This window comes from Cibotium barometz, chromosome 23 (assembly GCF_041138505.1).
Source record: "Cibotium barometz isolate CiBa-2024 chromosome 23, ASM4113850v1, whole genome shotgun sequence".
NCBI classification, from domain to species: Eukaryota; Viridiplantae; Streptophyta; class Polypodiopsida; order Cyatheales; family Cibotiaceae; genus Cibotium; species Cibotium barometz.
The window spans coordinates 48,123,381-48,138,628 of NC_141068.1; the positions used below are offsets into that span (position 1 = coordinate 48,123,381).

General features: G+C 41.9%; 1 long non-coding RNA gene across 2 annotated transcripts in view; it reads right to left on the reverse strand.

Annotated features, from left to right (window-relative positions):
• The window catches only part of LOC147626027 (uncharacterized), a 65,728-nt gene extending 53,258 nt beyond the window's left edge, over positions 1 to 12,470 (reverse strand). For both annotated transcript variants that reach the window (XR_015268754.1, XR_015268753.1), the window contains exons 1-2: positions 12,018 to 12,470; positions 11,471 to 11,550 (exon numbers count right to left, since the gene is read on the reverse strand). This is a non-coding gene — a long non-coding RNA (uncharacterized LOC147626027). The remainder of the gene's footprint in view (positions 1 to 11,470; positions 11,551 to 12,017) is intronic.
• Between the last annotated feature and the right edge of the window lie 2,778 nt (positions 12,471 to 15,248).

The following is a 15,248-nucleotide window of genomic DNA, read 5'->3' on the forward strand; positions in this document are numbered from 1 at the left end:
TGTTCAAGCAATGTGTAATTTTTCTTCACAAGTTTTCAACTTTCGAGCGATTTGGGGAGAAATTATTAGAACCCTTTGGTGAGGTTGGGAACTTAGATGAGGTAAAGTGTATCCCATAAAGCGGCTTGGCTAATGGATTTCTGTAAAGGGGGAACCAAGCTGTGTAATCTCAGTATTACTCTCAAGCTAGTGGATAAGATGAGATTAGTGGACTAATTAAGATTTATTAGTGTTCCTACAAGTGAAAATTGGATAATGGAAGTTGAGAGGAATGATGCGGGCTTGAGATGGAGAGATTCAAGGGGAGAGAGGAGGCTCTGATACCATAACAAGAATCATGGTACCTCCTAAATGGCTAAAGAGATGGAGATGAGCTATGGGAGCTCATGTGAAGCTGAAGATGATGATGGGCTATGGTGGATAGAGCCTAAGAGTACCCATAGTTAGAGTGTATACTAACTAATGATGCACTCAAGTTAATTAGGTTCCAAGATAGATTAGCTTGGGCTCATAGAGAAACTTGAGATTAGTGCAAGTGCTTGTGATTACATTGCTTGAAAATGACCCCTTTTATATGGGTGGAGTACAACATTGCCATTGTCCTTGTTTATGGGATATGGAGGCTTTGCCACATGGCTTGATGCTCTCCTACTCACTCCTTTCCTCTATCTTGTGCTCAAGGTAGCACACTTATCAACACTCAAGTGGGGTAACTATGATGGTTGGTGTAAATGAGGGTCTTGTTAAAAAATTACAATGGTTTATTCTGTATCTTGTTGGTGTGCATGTGTGCATTGTATTGCCCACAAAGAAAACCTTGTTATGAAATATGCTTTCAAAAGCTTTAGAGAATTTGTGTATTTAGATAAGCTTGCTCCACAAGGTAAGGGAATGGTTAGGAGAGTCAACTTTAAGAAGCTTCTTGAAATCTATGATGCATTTCATTTAAAGCATTACCTAGTCTTGAAAATTCATAGTGTCCGCGATGGTTATCAAGAGGAAAGGTAATAATAGGTAGGTTCATTGAAGATTTCTCTTCTCTTTCACATTGGAAAGAGAACAATGTGACTTTGTATGATCAAGGGGTAAATTTTCAAGTTCAAAATCTTATCCACTTTTTAACAGATGTATTGAAGGAAATTGATTATTTGAACTTAAAATTTCAAGATGACCATGTTAACATAACAACCATTGGGAGAGATGTGACCATTGTGAATGAACACACTTAAGGATAGTTATTTGGGAAACTATTTTGGAGGGTGTTCAGAACACCTTAAGTAACTCTTAAAGAAGATTCAAAGTGGTATTTTTAAGTGTTATAATGAGACAAATAAAATGATTGAGCATATCCTTAAGTATGAAAGTCTCCCAAATAGTACAAGGTAAAGAGATATTGAAGGATGATGGAATTCAATGAAAGGTTTGTTGATTTCAATTTGTTTAATGCAAGAAAGCTCTTCTCACCTAAACATTACCTGAGTGAAAAATGAGATCAAGGAAATTGCTCTAGATGGTTTTTGGGTTGACTATGTGTGATAGAATGGACCATATCCACTTGTAGACAAGGATGAATGTGAGATAAAGCTACCAAGATTTGTTGCAACATTATTAGAGGCCTATCCAACCAAAGGTCTCTTTGATACTTGGACACAATGTGGTAGTGAATGATGCAACATTAAAGGTCTCTTTGACACTTGGACACAATGTGGTAGAGTGAACTAGAGTAGAGATAGATATTTCTAGAACTATCCAACCAAAGGTCTCTTTAACACTTGGACACAATGTAGTAGTGAACTGGAGTGGAGACAGATGTTTCCATAACTATTCAAGATTTGGAAAATTATACCTACTAGCTATATCATGAGTGAGAGAGGTTTTTCAAATCAAAATAGAATGAAGAGTCATGATAGATCTTCTATTTTCTTGAAGTCCTTAGATAGGCTTGTGCTTATATCACTTTCTATTGATGATAAGCTTGAAGTTGTAGATTGGGATGGCATATTTGAAATGTGTAAGTCAATCAAGGAAAGGATGTGTTATGTCCCATGTCCAGGACATAACGAGGCTAGTGTTAGTGATTGGCCGGATAGTTCATACTCAGTGTGGACATTATACTATATAGTCGATTGTGGCTCATTTGTGAGAGAGCCTTGCTGGAGAGATCTACCTTGGGATAGGGGCATCCCAAGGGTCCCACTTGGTGACACACCAGGATGACACACCAGGACAATTGTGAGGATTAGGGGTGCATAGGGGTGCATGGTATGGGACACACATGCCTTGGAGGTGTGGGAGCTGCCATGGATCATGCATGTCACTAGCTCCGGGGTGGCTTACTCGGTTGGAGCCTATGGATCATCTAGGTCACTAGCTTGGGGGCGGCTTACCATTGTATTCAATTGGAGCCTATGGTTGGGTGGTGAGTGCTAGCCGAACCCCTTTATGTTCTTGTTGATTCTTCCCATTGATTCGTGCTTGTTGTACCATGCTGTTGTACCATGCTATAGTGCTATAGTGCGATGGACGAACTCTCAAATTCATCCATGTGAGTATTCGTGGGACACTTAGGTAGGTGCTTTATTCCTTGGGGTGTTTCATTTGGTATAGATTTGTTTACCTGATGTGGATGGTGTGAGGAATCACATCTTGCTTGAGTATTCTCACGGACACTCGGGTAGGTGCTTTATACCTTGGGGTGTTTCATTTGGTATAGGTTTGTTTACCTGATGTGGATGGTGTGAGGAATCACATATTGTTTGAGTGTCCATCTTGTTTTTGAGTGTCATGACATGCCCTTGGGTAGTACTGAGGATTGAGCAATTGGTAAGAAGGGATTTCTTCTGGCTAAAGTTGAAAGCTCATGTTGAACAATATGTTCAAAACTGTCAACAATACCAAGTCAATAAAGCTTAGTGCTTGTGGTGGCTTGTTGCTTGCATTGGAAATACCTGAAAAGAAATGGCACAATATTTCTATGGACTTTGTGGTTGGATTACCATGGACTTTGAGGGAGAATAATGCCATATGGGTGATCGTTAACTGACTCACTAAAATGGTGAGATTTATTCCTATGAAAGATAGTATCTCAACTATGCAACTTGCTCATCTTTTTGTTAAGAATTTGTTTAGCCTTTACGTTTTGCCAGTTGATATTGTCAGAAGTTCATTGGACATTTCTAGTGTGAGGTGTTCAAGAAATTGGACACGAGGCTAAGTATGAGTTCGGTTGACCATCTTGAGTCTGATGGGTAGACTGAACATGTGGAGGATATGCTTCATGCATATGCACTCATTGATAGTGGGAGCACACATAGTTTTGTCAACAAAAGGTCTTTGAACACTCTCAAGATGCAACCGATTTCTTTGCCAAACAAACACATGGCTCAAGTAGCCAATAGTGATTCAATGGATTGCATTATGGAGTGTCAAAGTGTGGAGTTAAAGCTGTCCAATGACTACATTTTCAAGGTTGATCTATTGGTGCTCGAGATGGGACCAATTGACATTGTACTTGGATGTGATTGGTTGTGCACATTAAACTCATTCACTATGAATTTGCAGAAATGCTTTATGAGTTTCATGCATCATGGAAGAGAGGTCACTTTGGATGGAATGCATGGTTCCAAGCTCTCTATGATCAATGCTACTCAAATGAAGAGGGAGTTTAAGAAAGTGGGCTATTTCTTTGTATTACAGCTTTGCAAAGAGGATGAGAATGTATTCAAGGATGGTACTAAGAATGAAGACATGGTTAAGCTACTAAAGGAGTATGAAGATGTTTTCACCATGCCAAAGTCATTGACACCAAAAAGGAGTGTTGACAAAGATAAAGCTGATAAAAAACAGAAGAAGGAGGGAGCACACACGAAGAGAAGCAAACCCTAATCATAAACCATAACAAAGGAGGGAAGCCATATCCATCATCTCTCTCACACACCAAAGGGGAACACACAAAGTGTTATGTTCACACTCGAAAGGAAACCTAATGTAATGTCCACACCACACTTGACCAGCTGGACGTGGTCATAAACAAACCACATGCTATCCTCCTAATCACATTGTCATACTGTCCAGCACCCATGTGCTATCCTCTAGCTGTACTAGCTGTACACGAGCTTGACATTTCAACACTCCCCCTCAAGCTTGACATGTCCATCTCTAGTACTCCCAATCTAGTATGGAAGTACTCGAACTTATCCTTACCAAGAACTTTGGTAAAGATATCTGCAATCTGCTCATCTGTCTGTACATAAGTCAAGTCAACATGCCCATCTAACACTTTCTCCTTGATGAAATGGTAATGGACCTCAATGTGTTTGGTCCTAGCATGATAGACTGGGTTACTAGCAAGCTGTATGCTACTCATGTTGTCACAATGAATGACAACTCTCATATCACTCTGTAATCTCACATCATCAAGCAACTTCTTCAACCACATAGCCTCACACGCAGCTATGGCTGCTCCACGATACTCGGCCTCTGTGGTAGACAAAGCAACTGTGGGTTGCTTCTTTGCTGCTTTAACTCACAGCACCACTACCAAGGCTGAAAGCATAGCCATTGGTAGACCTCCTATCATAAGCACTACCGGCCCAATCCACATCTGTATATCCATAGACATGCATGTCTTTTCCTATCTCATAGAGAAGACCATAGTGCATGGTAGTCTTGACATATCTCATGATACGTTTGACAGCATCCAAATGAGGCTTGCGGGGACTCTGCATATCCTTCTGGTTGTTCCATTCACACCTCTTCTTGTAGTTCACCATTCAAGAAAGCATTCTTAACATCCATTTGATGCAAATTCCAACCTTTTTGTGCTGCCAATGCAATGATAGACCTCACAGTGGCCATCTTAGCCACTGGGCTAAAAGTTTCATCATAATCTAGCCCATAGGTCTACGCATATCCTTTGGCGACCAGCCTTGCCTTGTGTCTTTCTAGGCTACCATCTGATTTGCACTTTACTTTGTACACCCATTTGCAACCAATCGCGTTCTTTCCCTGTGGTACCTCAACCAATTCCCATGTATCATTTTTGTCCAAGGCATTCATCTCATCGTCCATTGCCTTGTCCCAATCACTCTTTCCAACTGCTTCTTTAAAACCTGTTGGCTCCACATGTTTTATGACAGATGTCATGTATGCATAGTGTATTGCATACCCCTTATATGTCAATCTCTAAACAGGGTATCTCACCCTTTGCGACCTCCTCACCTGTGGGTCACAATGAGCTTCACCATGAGCTCTTGCATGTGGTGGCACATACCTATTTTGCTTTGCACCTGGAGTGCGCAATGTTGGGATTCCCAACTCTTCATCAAGACTCTTTGAACTTGAGGAGTCATAACCACCACTGCCAATGCCAACACCTTCAACTTTCCTCTTTCCTTTATCAACCACATTGCTAGTACTAGTGCTAGCATCATCATGCCTTAGTCTCCCGGACCAAGGTCTCACACTAGCATCACCACTTGATGTTTCTGTGGGACCTGTCATACTAGTAGTGTTGTCCATAGGTGGCAAGTTCACCTGCACATTTGTATCAATGTCATCAACTGACATATGTGGATCACTCTCTTTGTACCAACTACCCATCTCATCAAAGATAACATCTTTGCTTATAACCACCTGTTTTGTTAATGGGTTAAAGCATTTGTATGCCTTTCTGTCAAGCGCATACCCAATAAAAACACATTTCTCTGCTTTGGGATCCAATTTCCTTCTTCTCTCATCTTGTACATGCACATAAGCTATGCATCCAAAAACCTTCAAGTGTCCAACTTCTGGCCTAAAACTTGTGAGCCTCATCTCTGGAGTGCTCTCATGAATAGCTGCAATGGGAGTCCTGTTTAGCAAATAAACAGCTATTGCAATGCTTCTGCCCAAAAATAATTAGGCATACTCTTCTCATTTAACATGGCCCTGGCAATCTCACCAATCACACGATTCTTCCTCTCAGCCACACCATTCTGCTGGGGTGTGTACCTACATGTGACTTGCCTTCTTATGCCATGTTCATGTAAGAACCCATCAAAGGCTCTTGACATGTACACTCCACCGTCATCAATTCTCAAGCATTTAATCCATGCACCATATTGCTTTTCAGCATAGACTTTGAACTCTCTGAATTTCTCAAATGCTTCTCCTTTCTCTTTCAAGAAATAAATTGATGTTTTCCTGCTATAATCATCTATGAAAGTGACATAGTACCTCCATCCACTTATTAATGTCTGGCACCACTCCTTGACCTTTAGAAAACATGGCTGTTTTTAGCTGAGGTATCCTTGCATCAAGCTTGAATAACCTGCCATCTTTCTACCCCTTGGTAATCAATTTACAGCCATTCTTGAAATCCTCAACAAAGCATCCATGTTAGTTGAAATGAACCTATAATCCCTGCTCAACCATTTGTCCAACTGAGGCTAGATTCTTTGTTATAGACGGTACAAACAACACGTCTGACATGCTTTTGACTCTCCCATCATGCATCCTGAGGGGTATTGTACCTGTATGTGTGATGGCATGCTAAGTGTCATCACCTGTCGCCACATAACCCTACGACTGTGTGGGCATCAACCTGTCAAACCACTCTCCATAACACGTCATGTGGTTTGAAGCTCCTGAATCCATGTATCAAGTGTCATCCATCTCTTTCTGAGATGTCATGGTGCCCATCACATACTTCATTACAAAAATATGATTGGCATGTCCCTCATTACTTGACAATGCATAGTGCCCATGTTGCACTCTACCTCCTTGGAGGTCATTTTGCTTCTTATAGCAATCCCTTGTCATATGGCCAAACTTGCCACAGTAATGGCATTCAACTCCACTTGCACTTTGTTGTGGTCCTTGCCATCTTCCACGACCATGAGTACCTGTTCTCCCCCTTGCTGGAGAGTGTGCATTTCTTCCACCAGCTCCACGAGCACCATAAGACTACTGATAATTCTATTGTGGTGGTCTATCCTGCCATCCACCATGGCTAGTACCATGGCCTCTCGAATAAGCTCTCCCCTTGCCTCTAGCACCTCTAGAGTAAAAAGTATGGTCTCTTGCATGACCACCTGTGCTAGACGATGAAGAACCAAGTCCAAGCTTTAGCTCCTCCGTGATGAGTAATGCACACAACTCATCAAAGTCTGGGGGGTTCCCTCCTCTCACAGCTATGGAGGTGTCAAAGTTCTTGTACTCCTTGCCTAATCCATTCAATGCAAGGGCTACCAAATCACTATCATCAACAGGCGAGTTGATAGAAGCAAGAGCATCTGCTATACCTTTGATCTCTTGCACAAAGTCTTGTATGTTCCGGTTGTTCCTCGCAGCACTATGCAGTTTCTGCTTTAACTGCAGCTTCCTTGCTTGAGTGTTTGTGTCATAAATCTTGACCAGGGTGTCCCATGTATCCCTTGGATTGTCAGCATTTTGAATGTGACAAAGCATCCCTTCAGTGACACAAATAGCAAAATAGTGTAATACACGATTGGCTCTCTCCGTCCATGTGTGATGAGCATGTACCTGTACTGGAGTGGGGTTGGGAACCTATATCCTGGGTTCTACTTCTTCACCTATCACCAAACTCCAAAAGCCTTTGCCTTTCAAAAAACTTTGCATTTTGTATTTCCATGACTGGAAATTTGTGCGGTCCAATTTCTCCCCCACAATCTATACCGGTCCATCACCCATAGTTGAGGTACAGATTGGACTTCAAAAAACCTATAAGTGAGCTCCAAATCCTTGTAGGAGTGTTCAATCACAGCTTCCAAACTTGCATTCATTCCCCATTATATTCCATATCACTCATAAGCATCATCCAAGTGATTACATTCAAAAAAGTTTGAGTTGAAATTTTTTGGTTCGGAAAAAACCCAAAAAAACTAGTCAAGATTATGACTTTAATCCATCCAAATGTTGTTCAAATGAGGGTTGCAAGCATTCAATAGGTTCATAATGCATTGCTCCATGATACCCTAAGAGGGTTTGATGAGTTTCTTCAAGATGAGGGAGTTCCACCAATTTTAGTGACTCTCTGGTTTGTCAAATTTTGCAAATGTCGGGTACCTACATTTTTCAACCCCTTGACCAAATCCATACATTTTTGTTTCATTGGCTTACCAACTACAAGATCCAACCTTGTACCAAAGGAATTAGGCTAATTTGTAAAGGGTAGTGAGTAATGGCAACTTTTCCAATGCTCTATTTTCAAATAATAGGTTTGTAATTCTGCTAACTGTCCATTAATTAGCTCATTGTGCTTGTAATCCTCCAAATGATGCTCCCAAAGCAATTTCCTAGCACCATTAACAACTTTTCTAAGCTCTTTATGCATCCAATCACCAAGCATTGGCCCCAAATGAAGTGTGCATCATGTAATATGACAAAAGATATGCTAGAAAACACGCCGCCTATTCCAGAGGGTTGTAGGAGAAGGGCATATGCTATTTGATGCTACACAACCCTTAGCAATGACCTAATGCATGTTGTATCCAAAGGGTTTAATCCAATTTTGAATTTCGGATGAGTAATCAAGCCTCCACGGAGCCTATATCCTCCTTTTTCAGAAAAAACCAGAATTTCTATCATAAACTCACTTTCACTTGAGTTTACTCAAATCTATATGCATTAAATTGCTTCAAGATCCTGTATGTTGCTTGTGCCCAACTTGCTAATACATTTGCAAGCTCAAATACATGTGCCTTGAAGTATTCATTTGCCAAAATACATTCACTTCAAGTTTTCCATGAAAGCTTTGAAAAAACCAAAAATTTGCACTTGCTTTGTGCAGTTCAAATCTCACTGATTCTGTTCACTGGCACCTGCAATCCACTCAAGGGTGTTTTGCTACTCTTACCCGTTAGGCCAAGCTTCAGATCGGCAACCGAGGTGAGCTCCACCGCTTTCTTTTGCTCCGCAGCTTCAATGGAAGTCTTCACAACTTTTTCTTCTTCCCTCTTCTCACACTCACTCACAAACAACAATGTTGAGCTCTTGGCTTTGATACCATGATAAAAAACAGAAGAAGGAAGGAGCACACATGAAGAGAGCAAACCCTAATCCATAATCATAAACCATAACAAATGAGAGAAGCCATATCCATCATCCCTCTTACACATGAAAGGGGAACACACAAAGTGTTTTTTTTTTCCCCCCCGAGAGAGAGATCCTACTAATAGTTAACATTACAACTCGCTCAACGTCCCAGCCACGCTGGTGTCGTGAGCTACAAGATCATCTACGCGGCCCTCTGAAGAGGGCGACGAGTACACTCGACCACAGAGAGCGGAGGGGCTACACTAGAGTCCTCCTGGGAAAGGCGGCCAGAACACGATCGACGCCGAAAGGGAAGCTTATGGAGAGCGCGGATGAGAGGTGCCGCCGAGGGGTCCAAGCAGGGTTTGAACCCAAGACCTTTCGGTCCTAGGCAAACACTTTACCACTTGGACTATCACCTCTTTGGCGGGAACACACAAAGTGTTATGTTCACACTCCAAAGGAAACCAAATGTAATGTCCACACCACACATGACCAGCTGGACGTAGTCATAAACACACCAGATGATATCCTCCTCTTAGGGAGGCAAATGTCACCTAGGCTGGGATCTTCTCCTTCCATGTAATTGACTGGATCACCATCTTCCAGCACTTGCTATCCTTCCTCCATTTCACTATTGCTCTGTTGCCTAGCTCTGCTTAGAGCATTGGATCATATAAAAGACTTGTTTCTCATTGACCAACCCTATTTAGAGCCAAGGGGGTTGTTTAGAGGCAAAACTTGTTTAGAGCCAGGGGTTGTTTAGAGGGCTAATGTATGTTATTGTTCTATGGAAAAGAATCAACGGTTGTGCCTCTCAATGAGGAAAAAAGCATTGGTCTCTATGATCCAAGTACAGTCTTTTTTCCTGATCTGACTATGGGACTTACGGGTTCGGTCAGATGAGCTCAGTTAGTTAAGGCTTTTGAATACGTTCGGGAAAAGTTATCTTGGTGGAATCGCCCGTGCTTTTCGAGCCAGAGAAGTTTTGTTTGGAAGAATCGAGGAATTAGTCACCTGTCTGGATATCCGTGGGCGAGGCCCCGAGTGTGGGACCGTGCCCCGTGTAAGATGTGCTACTTCCGCTGCTAGCACCCTGAATCCATTGCACGGTGGGGACAGGGATCTTACAGTTGGTATCAGAGCTATTTGGCTAATGAGGATCAACCGAGAAGCCAAATATGTCAAAAATGTATCAAGAAGCACTAAAAGGTTGTAATTGTGTGATAAAATTCATACAATTTGATATTCAAACTGAAATTAGTAAATTGGTAATTGGGTCTTCAGATGGAACTAGGAGCTCAAGCTGCTTACCGATAGGTAGATAGTCAAATGCTAACATATCTTTCCTTGGCTTATTACACTTATGACACTTCTCACAACACATTAGACACTCACGCTACAATGTTCGCACAAGAACATGGTGCAATGTCTCCAACATAGTTATTCTCATTACTAGGCTGAAGAAACTCAATATCATGTTGATTTTCATCTTCACCCATGCATAATTTATAACATAGATATTGAACCATTCCAAGTCCATTAAACATGGATTTTAATTGCTCCCAACATGCTGGGACTCTTAATCCATCAAGGTCACCATCCCATGTTTTTGGCAATTGTACCAAGAGTTTACTCAAGCTTGGTTTTTGGCATTCATTTGTACGTTTTCCTACTCTACCTCCACCCAGGTCTCCAAATAGTAGTTTAAGCATCTTATCTTGAGCATTGATTGGTATTCGATGCTCATCCCATAAAGCTTGAAATTCAACTATTTTCTCTAATATTTGATTACATAATGATGGTTCTTGGCTCTCATCAATACTAGTTAGGTCTATGGAGGGATCAAATGATTGCTCTTGAGGATAAATAAAATTATCATGGAGCCCTTCATAGTGATCCTCGTTGTCATTCTCCTCTACAATGTTCTCATCTTGACCAAATAGACCTACTTGTGTACCAAATTCATTATACTTCAACTTTAATTGTTGGTGCATAAAAAAAGTTGAAGGGGCTACGTTTCGTCCACCATGACAATATGACAGACAATTACAACAAACTCGTCTTCTTTCTTCTTGTACTACATGATGTGACTCTCTTACTTCTTGAACATGAATGGGTGTCTCTACTTGGGTTTCATTTTGAATTTCTCTCTCAATACTTGGGTGCACATTCCCAAGTACATCGTTTTGGGTTTCATTTTGATTTTGTCTCTGAACATTTGGAGGCACATTTCTAAATAGATTATTTTCATTTTCATTTTGACTATCTCGTTGAATACTTGGGTGCACATTCCCAACTATATCATGATTAGTATGTTCATAATATGTACTTCTACTTACTAATTACCAACCTTCAATAGTATGTGCACATTTATAATTACAAGAACACCTTTTCATATTGATTAGAACTACAGAAAACAATGATATCTCACTTGCAAAATTGATCGAATGTTACGTAGCTAGAGTTGTGATGGATGTTGTGTAGCCAAAGCCGCGTAAATAACTCGAGCAACTACAAAAATCAAAACAATAAAAATAATCAACATAACAAATAATAATTTATAACACAAAATAATAAAATAATAAAACCTTAAAAAACACAACCTTAAAACCTTAGTTTTTTTATTAAAGTTTAAGACTTTAAAAAAAACCTTAATAAAAAAAACATGTGTGTGTGTTATGTATGTATAAATATATGTGTGTGTGTGCGCGCGCGTGTGTCAGGCACACACACACATATAGCCCAAATAAAAAACAAACAAACAAAAAAACCTTAATAAAAAATAAACATTAAAAAGCCTTATTAAAACCTTAATAAAATTTAAAAAAACTTAATAAAAAACAAGCAAAAAAGAAACAACAAGCTAGCATTTTTTTAAATAAAAAATAAAGAAAAAATAATCTTATTAAAACCTTAATAATAAAACCTTAAAAAAATTTAAAAAATTAATAAAAAACAAACAAACAAAAATACAATACCTGCTGTGTTGTGATGGCGCAACGCTGCTGCTAAGAACTCTTAAAGAACTGCCGCGTTGTATCCAGCAGACTGTTTGCGTTCAGATGCAATGCGCCGTTGATCAATCTCGCAAGCTTCCTGGAGCCCCTTGTGTATGTCTGTGACACGTTAGCCCCAATCCGTCTTAACTATTCAAGCGAGAAGGGGAGGGCGGCCACATACTTCCACTTGCTGCTGCTGATCTCCAAAGAAGTGGACTGGGCTACACCCCGGTCGGCCTCTCAAGAAGGGCTCACCCCACACATACAAGAAATCAAAGTCTAAAACAAAAAGATCGACTTATTATAGCTAGAGGAGCTGCAGTGCAGCAGGAGGAGAAAGCTCGAATGAAGCTCTCTCAGAAAGTGGCCTACAAGAAGAGCGCTGAAGCTCTGCGGGTGCAAGAAGCTGAAGCTGGGCAAAAACGAGCGGGAAGTTTTCTCAAATGGGAAGAAACGAAAATGTAAAATATATATATATATATATATATATATATATATTGATTTTGTTTGATACACATTAAATACCCACGGGCTGAAAGTTATCATGTAGTGAGAGTAAATTAGTACATCATTATATTTGGGAGATTTTCTAACTAGAATGGGACCCATCACAAAGGGTGGTTATGAATAAATCACGCAGAAGCTCAACACAAAGAAAGTGGGCCCCCTCAACCAAGTTTTAGTTCCACTCACCTTATTGCTTTGGGCTAGCTAAATGACTCATTTTTTTTGTTTAAAGTTTGGCGCAATGCCAAAAATTATGTACGAGGCGAGAGGACTCCTCTCAGGGGCCATCTACCCCTTTTACAAACACCCATATCCCCACACCATGGGCCAATTTGTACAAGGTTTACAAGGTATCATCAGTGGTCGTGGGTAGCACCAACAAGGTTCGAATCCATGACCTGGGTTGATGACCGAAACACCTTAACAACTAGGCTACATCTGCTTGATTAAATGACTCATTTTTTTTTTGAAGATAGACGCACTCAAACAATTCTATTCTCAGCCAAGTCATCCTTAAGGGTGCTTCATAATTTCTCTTTCGAGACCTTGTGGCCCCCCTTTTCACAAGGAGTGAAAGTGCCCATGTTTTAAATAATACCTTTATAGCCCATTTCAAGTGTGGTGGGCCAATTAGTTAAGGCTTGCATGTTGATAGGCAGGGGTATAAAGTTCAAGTCCCATTAGGACCCGTTTGGTGCAAACATTACGACGACTACATCACAGTTTTTATAATCCAAACCAAATGCGGTTGCAACATCCAAACCAAATGCGGTTGGATGGTGATCAAACTTTGCGAGGGTGTGGGGGGGACCCACATGGACACCCTCACAAAGTTTGGTCGCCATACAACCATGTTTAGTGCAAAACTTACGACTTCGTTGATGGCACGAAAGCGATAAAGCTGTCTACGTCTTTATAGAGTGCCACACTTCCACACACACACACATGCAAACACGCCAGAACATCACACCAAAGAGCATGAACAAGACTTATATTTCAGAACACACCTTCATCTTTACAGAGTTAGATATCCCAGACACCAGCTTAATCTAGCAATCAGCCCACTCCACCTCCTGGTCACTCCCAATCCGTTCACACTTGCTTCTCTGCAGCAGCCGACCTCTTCGTTCTCTGCTCTGCTCCTCAGCTGAAGACCACTCTCTCCTACGCCACCAGCTCACTGCCAGTTCTCAAAGCAAAAAACCAGTCACCCTTCTGACTTTGTCACAAACCCAACAACCAGCCCAAGGCAAACAAAACCCAGCCACACCTCTGAACTTCCCTGCCTCTCAGAGACGGCATCCGCAATACCAGAACCCAAACACTCTGACGTCGACCAGCTTGTCTGCTGCAGCACTCCAGCGCTAAGTTCTCCACGATCACCTAGAGGCCTGCAGCCAGCCTTCTTTGCTTGCAATCATGTGGCTGCGCTTCATCCCTTCACACCAAACTGTTCTACGCTGGTTGCACCAGCCCAAGCCAACAGAAAGGCGGCCTTCTTCTTTACACCCCTTCGCTCCAGGCTTCCGAAACAGCCACTTCTTCCAGCGCTGCTCTCGACAGTTCCCTTTGTCTCTTTTCTGCAGCGCCTCACACACCAGGCAGCTACCAGGCTCGATGACCCAGGCGCCTCCAGCTAGCGCCTACACCTCTGGTCTCTGCAGCGCCAGCAAGGCGTCGTTCCACGTTTCGCAATCACCAGCCCGTCTCTTCAACACTAACCAAACACCACTTTGCTCTCCCCGCAGCGCCACAGCAAGGCCACCTTCTCACGACCCCCTTCACTGCCAACTCCTCTGCAGTGGTCAGCGTGCTCTCTCTCTCCCACCATGACCCACCTCCACCAAAACCAACGCTACCCTTCTTCTGCAGCTGCAGCGGCAGTCTCCTCACGGTCGCCAGCAACTCCACGCTTCTTGCCCTTCTGTGCCTATGGCTGCACACGCCCCAGCACCTGCAGCTCCTTCGCTTCCCTTGGCTCTGTCCTGTGGCTACGCCAGAGAGCCCCCCCACTGCAACAACACGGCAGCCTTCACTTCTTTTCTTCTGCAGGCTGCGCCGATTCTCCACACATGCTTCTGGATGGCTTCCTTCACGTGCATCGCCAATGCTGGCAGCAACTCTAGCCTCCACGCCAACCTTTTTCAGCTGGCCACGTTGATCCCTTTTTTATTTTTCTTAAAGCCACCAATTATTCCTTTTCACACCAAATGCCCAAGGCAACTTTGGCCCACAATCTTTTATTGCTCCCATGCTCCACACACTTCAAACACAACCCACGATGCCCGCTCATTTCCTTCTCTAAGGAAACCAATTCCAACAGATCATCCATTGCATTTTCAAGAACACAGTTCAGCTCATCATCCTCATTCTCACAAGCTGCAATATCCAACTCATCACCCGGATTATCCATATGTACTCCATCCATAGTATCTTCATTAGTAACATTTTGATCATCACACTCCACCTTGACTGGCTGAAGTACTGGCACATGCAAATCATTACTCTTTTCTGAATCAAAAAGATCATCCAAGTCATATCCATACTTAAACACATCAGGCTCCTTTGCATTAGCATCACTTTCACAATCCACAGCACCATCAATTCTTCCATCCTCCTCCTCCTCACCTTCTGAAAACTCTTCAGGGCTGATTCCAGAAACCTCACCCTTCTCCATTTCCAACAGATTAATCTATCCCATAT